Genomic DNA, 6,715 nt, shown 5'->3' on the forward strand with positions numbered 1-6,715 from the left:
ACCCACTCAAGAACTCAGCAATCCTTCCCTAGGTATCCGCTCAATGGGAAGGTGCTGTGGAATCATCGTTTTGTACACTGAAGAAGTATCACTTGGGCTTGGTGTAATACAAAGCTGAATGTCCAATAGTTGGGTAATACTCCCAAAGCCCATCTCATGGGGAAATCACTCTTCCTTCCTTCACACAAGATAGCGGGTAGAGCTTTGACTGGGAGGTGTCCTAGCCTCACTTCTGTTGTTGGAATAAAATACCCTGACAACTCCAGGGAGAAAGTGCATATCTCAGCTCACAATTCCAAGGTACAGGAAGACACTGTGGGAAAGTCAAAGTGGCAAGAACGTGAAGCAGCTACGGACATCACGTTCACAGCCAAGAGCAGAGAGCAATGAACGCAAGCACGTTTAGTGCTCGACTACTGTTACACAGCCCGGCGCCCAGGGCCTGGGGATGGGGTTGACCACCCTCAGGCTGTGCCTTCCAATAGCAACTAACAGTCATGACAACTGCTATGTGCTCACAGGACACAGAACCTAGACAGTCTGAGCCTCTCTTACCAGGAAATTCTATGCTCTGCCAAGTTGACAAACTAATCAGAGTCAGCCCGGCTTCAGAACCCTGCACAGAATGTGTCCAGGCTCTGCCAACGTTTTCCCCCAGGGATCCTACCCAAGCTTCTCAGCAGAATACAAAGCCCTTGTCTCTCTTTCTTTTGACCTCATATTCTCACACCCTGAGGGTTGTAGTGAGCTCCCTGGATCCAGCCTCAGCTTTGAACCTTCTGGGGGTTCATTACTGTCCTTCATAGCACTCTACTCTGTACATAAGCGCCAGGACCAGGCTACAGACCACCATCCGCACAAACGTGGCACTCTTCTACAAACTGACAAAACAAACAGAAAACAGTAAGAGAACAATTGGTATTTCTCCCACATAACAAAGGGTCCTGACAAAGTCATTGAAATGAGAGAGGCAGTCTCATTAGATACTAGATAGAGCAAGAGTTAAACTCAAGGAAGGGTGAAGATTTCCTGTTTGACATTACGGTCACCTGCTTGTTAATTGAAATTGTCTGAAAACTCTTAGGATGAACAGGGCAATTCCATAAAGTGAATGGGAAAGGAATATTCATATAACAATAACCAGCTAGAAAAGCAATGAAGGAATGATGGGGGAAGTCCTTCTGTGCATGTGCTTATCTTATTGGCTGTTGAATAAAGCACTGTTGGCCAATAGGGAAGCAAGGCAGGTGGGACTAGGAGAAGGAGGATTCTGGGAAAGAGGCACAGAGTCATGATGTAGGACGTGGGAGAATTAAGAGGTCTGGAAATACTCAGATTAGCAATTATGGGTTAAATATTAAGTCAGAGCTAGCCGATAAGAAATCATAGCAAATGACCAACATCTTCATAATTAATATAGAGTCTTGTGTGTTATTTGGGGGCTGAAACTGTGGCAGGGCCCAGGCGGCTGGCAGGAAGAATACACGTTACAGAGGAAGAAAGACATCGTTCATGGAAACAAGGCAGAGGTAGCAAGGTGCAGCTCCCCTTGGAGATGACAAGGCTCAGAGTGAGGTGAGATAGAATGACAGGAAGGTGGTCACGCTGTCCAAGGCCATGGTCTCATGTTTCCCAAAGTCTTGTCAGCAGAGGACGAATAGAATCATCTCTCTGTCTCTCTCTGTCTCTGTCTCTCTCTGTCTCTCTGTCTCTGTCTCTCTCTCTCTCACACACACACACTCACGATTTAAAAATATTTAACTGTTCTTCCTCCAAGGAGGTAATACAGGCAAAAACCTATTAATGATGCCTGGAGAAGCTTGTCACTGTGAAGCATGTCGCTGCGTATCTCTATCAGGTTAAACCAGCCTGTAGAGAGAGATCATACTAGGTACCTGTGGTGCTGACCACACACTTCTTATTATACTCTGGCCAGAGTTTCAGATAAGAACTTAAGTCAAGCATTTCCTGTCAAACAGAGACTAGGCACAAATGTTACAGTCGGTCTGCTGGAGACTTTCGTTACTCTAAAAATTTTCTTCCTACAGGATTCCGTGAGGTTATCGTCGTCCCATTTCAGCAGGAAGTAATTCTAAGAATACAACGCCTCCCCCTACTGTTAAAGGGACAATATACACCTGTTTAGGGTTGGGTTTCAGTTGTTTAGGGTTGGGTATGGAAGGAGATGTTCAGACTCGGGTATCCCTTTTAGATAAGTTTAGGGTATGGATGGGAAAGGTATGGTTAGGATGGGATATAGGTAGATTATCATATCTTCTTGTGATTTACCTTAGTAATTATTAGCCATAGACAACATACATTGTTATAGATTCTCCTATGATGTAACTTATGTATAATCAAGTTGTATTCCTTTCTTGGATAATTTGTATATTAAATTTTGTCATACTTATATCTACGATTTTAGTCAGACAAAGATTTTGATCTTCAAACACTTAATAGGCCTGAAGAATATGGCTGGCATTTAAATGTTTTAATGTTAGTACTCTGTTGACATAAGGCACGGTCGCTACTGACAGCACCCAGCTATTTCCTGAGAAAATGTTGGGCACTGATGTCACTCCTCACGGAGTCTATTCTCTCCTTGGCTAATGGCCTCTTTTGCAAAGAACTACCCCCACTTTGACCACTGACTTTGGACATGCTGTCCTACTGTGCCTGCAGGACCTTACCAAGTCAGGGTAAGACAGCCTTTCTACCTCGCTGCTTCTGTGTTGGTCAGTGTGATACTCTAGGCCTTAGGCAAGGTTGCCCTACACTGCTGTGAGACTTTGGGTGACTGTCCAGGTAGCCTGCTGTTTCTGTCTTCACTGCACCTTTGGAAGCTGATCACCTGTACTTCCTGCCTACCCTAGTATTGTTATCGTCCTTCTCAGGTCTTTGATGAGGTTAAAGATTAGACTGTCGCAACTATTGTTCTTTCTTCCTAGATAGAAATACTAGGTACAAGACTTAAACTTTCCAGCTTAGGACAGCTCTTTAGTAGTCTCTGTTATGCCTTTACCCTAGGACTGGATATGTAGTTATTGACATTTGCTCTTGTTTTACCAGCTATAGATCTTGAGGAATATTTTTCCTTCTTCTAGCGCACACTTGAATTTTGACAACTTTGTATATAGTTTTGTATCGACTCTAAATCTTTTCTTTAGACTAAAAGGGGAATTGTAGGGAGAGATCTTACTAGGTACCTGTGGCGATGACCACGCCCATTTGGTCGTGACCACAGGTGCATACTGGACATGTGGGATATAGGCCTGAGAAGAGGCAGGCTCTCTCTCTCTCTCTCTCTCTCTCTCTCTCTCTCTCTCTCTCTCTCTCTCTCTCTCTCTCTCTCTCGGTTCTGGTCGTATCTCAGAGGGCAGCTAAGATTGGATGCTCAGAGCACTGACCCTGGGTTATTGTTCCTAAAGTAAGTGATTTCTCCCCAATAAATTAACCCACATCACCCCTATCCCATGTTTGGTAATCTTATTCCAACATCAGCCCCTTTGGAAAAGAGGGAGGTTAATGAAACTAAAAAAAAAATCACATATGGCAAGGGAGGATCACAAATCACAGTCCATCTTATGTGACAGACAAGCATGTCACAGTGTGGGTACAGAGGGCTGTAAATGCTGAGTCAGCTGCACTGACCCTCCTTGGTCTTTTATGTCTTCAATACATTTTTAGATTATTTTTCTATGTCTGTGAAGAACACCCCTAGTATCTTGTTTAGGAGTGCCCTGAACCTGTAGACTTCTTTTGGTGGGAAGGCTATTTTCACAATACTGATTCTTCCATTCCATGAGCATGGAGTTGGTGCTGGTAGGTACTTATTCACATAAACCTCGACATTCCTGGGAAAAGGGAATCTTAAAAAAAAAAAGCCTTCACAAGATTGGCCTGTGGGCAAGTCTACAGAGCATTTTCTTGAGTAGTTATGAAGGCCAGCCCACTATGGGATGGTGCCCCTCTGGGCAGGTGTTCCTGAATGGTAGTAAGAAGGCAGACTGAGCAGGCCGTCGGGAACCACCCAACAGGCAGTGTTCTCCATAATCTCTGCTTCAGTTCTTGTCTCCAGGTTCCTGCATTGACTTCCTTCAGTGATGGAGAGTGCTGTGCATTATAAAATGAAATAAAAACCATTTCCTCCTCGAGGTGTTTATTGGTTATAATATTTTATCACAGCAATAGAAATACTAAGACAGATGTCTTTTCATTTTTCAGTGGTATCTTAAAGTTTTCTCTGTAGAAGTTTTTCATATCCTTGGAAAGGTTTAGTCCCTGGTACTGGGAGGTGGGTGCTATTGTGATGGGATTATTTCCCTGCCTCTTTCATGGAATATTTTTCTTTGGTATATAGGAAACCTGCTACTAGCTTTTGTATGTTCACTTTGTATTTTGCCTCTTTGCTGAACGTATGTATCAGTTCTAATAGATCTGGTGTATTGAGGATAGTGGTTCTGTTGGTTGTGACCCCTTTGAGGGGGTCAAACAATCCTTTCACAGGGTCACCTAAGGCCATCCTGCATATCAGATATTTGCATCACAATTCATAACAATTTCAAGACTAGAGTTATGAATTGACAATGAAAATAACTTCATGGTTGGGCGTCACCAGAACATGAGAAACTATACTAAAGGGTCACAGCATTAGAAAGGTTGAGAACCACTGCTCTAGGGGCTCATGAACAGAATCACATCATATGCACTTTGGCTTCTTTTCCTATTGTGTCCATCTTGCTTCCTCGTCTCATCTTACTGCTCTGCCTGAGCCCAAGCACGTATTGAATATAAGTGGAGAGAGCGAACCCCTTTGTCTTTTCCTGGTTTTAGGAGTGCTCTTGAATTTTTCTCCATTTCATGCGATGCTGGATACATGCTTGTTGTAGACAGTCTTTATTATGTTGAGGAAGGGTCCTATTCCTAGCCTCTCCATGACTGTTACCATGAGGGAGATTGGATTTTGTTAAATATTTCCCTTTATCTAAAGAGAAGATCACATGGTTTCTGTCTTTGAATCTATTTATGTTAGGGATAACATTTATTGATTTACATACATTGAACCACCGCCCAGCTCTATCAGTTTTTTTAGTTTCTTTTTTAGAAAATGAATACTAGATGGGGACACAGATCACCAGCAGAGCACTTGTCTAATACACACAAAGCCACAGAGACAACCCCAGCATTGCAATGAATAAATAAATAAATAGATGAATTATAAAAGCATGTTAGTTACAATTGCCATTAATCAAATACCCGAATAAAGTAACTAAAGGAAAGCAGACTTGTTCCAGTTTACAGTTTGAAGGTTCAGTCCACTATGGTGGATAAGGCATGGTGGCAGGAAGTTGAGATGGCTGGTCACACTGCGTCCACAGTCAGAAAGGAGAGAGACACTTAGCCATTGATTAAGCCACTTTCTTCTTTCTATCCAGTCCTGGACCCCAGCCCATGGATGGTGCCACCCCCACAGTCGGGGTGGGCCTTTTCATTTCAACTAACTAAACCTACAAACTTCATCACAGACATACCCAGAGATTCATCTCTCAAATGATCCTGGATCCTGTCAAGTTGATAATCAGTACTAGCCACTATAGAAAGTAAGGGAAAAATGCACCATATAAAATCAGGCCTGGTGTTCTTAAAGAGAAAATGAATAAATCACTTAAATAAATCAATGAAAATATGAACAAATAGTGGAAGGAAAATAAAACAGTTCAAGATCTTAAAATGGAAATAGAGTCAACAAAGAACAAAGACAGAATACTAAGAGATTCATGAAAAAAGACCAAGTAACATAGAAGGTCAGACTTACTAAAATAACATGGGAATTTTCAATGGAGATGCTAAAAGTCAGAATGGCCTGATCAGATGTTCTACATCTGTCTCCAAAAGACCACAGATGGCAGTCTAGACTACTATATTCAGCAAAACATCCAATCACAATAGATGGAGAACACAAGACATCCCATGATAAAACAAGTCCAGACCCCTACAGAAGGCTCTAGAAAGAAATTTCAGCCAAAAGAGGTTAGCTACACTCAAGAAAACACAAGGAATAAATAATCCCAGACCATGAAACCAAAAGAGAGGAAACACAGACATCCCACTGCTACCATCACCGTAATCACAGCCACAACTACAACAAAATAATAGGAATCAACAGACACTGCTCATTTTTATCTCTCAACAGCAATGGTCTCAAACTCCATTAAAAAGACACAGTCTAACATAATTGACATTAAAACAGGATCCATCCTTCAGCTGCTTATAAGAAACACACCTTAATATCAAGGATAGAGATCACCTCAAGGAAAAAGGATGGAAAAAGATATTTCAAGCAAATGAATGTAAGCAGCAAGCTGGTGTAGCTATTTTAATATCTGACAAAATGAATTTCAAATCAAAGCTAATCAGAAGAGATAGGGAAGGATCCTGCATCCTCTTCAAAGGAGACTCCATCCAGAGGACACTGCAATTCTTTTTTTTTTATATATTTTATTTTCCAGTTTAAATTTAGATAAGAAACGAGGTTGCTTCACAAGTCAGTTCCAGGTCCCTCTCCCATTCCCTCCCCTCCTCCCGTGCCCTCCCCCCAACCCTCCCTGTTATCCCCTCATTCCCCCAGGGAGGGTGAGGCCCTCCATGGGGTGTCCATAGTCTGTCATTTCATATAGGGCAGGGCCTAGACCCTTCCCCAAGAGTTCAGGGTGAG

This window comes from Mesocricetus auratus, unplaced genomic scaffold (genome assembly GCF_017639785.1).
Source record: "Mesocricetus auratus isolate SY011 unplaced genomic scaffold, BCM_Maur_2.0 Super-Scaffold_100024, whole genome shotgun sequence".
In the NCBI taxonomy this organism is placed as follows: Eukaryota; Metazoa; Chordata; class Mammalia; order Rodentia; family Cricetidae; genus Mesocricetus; species Mesocricetus auratus.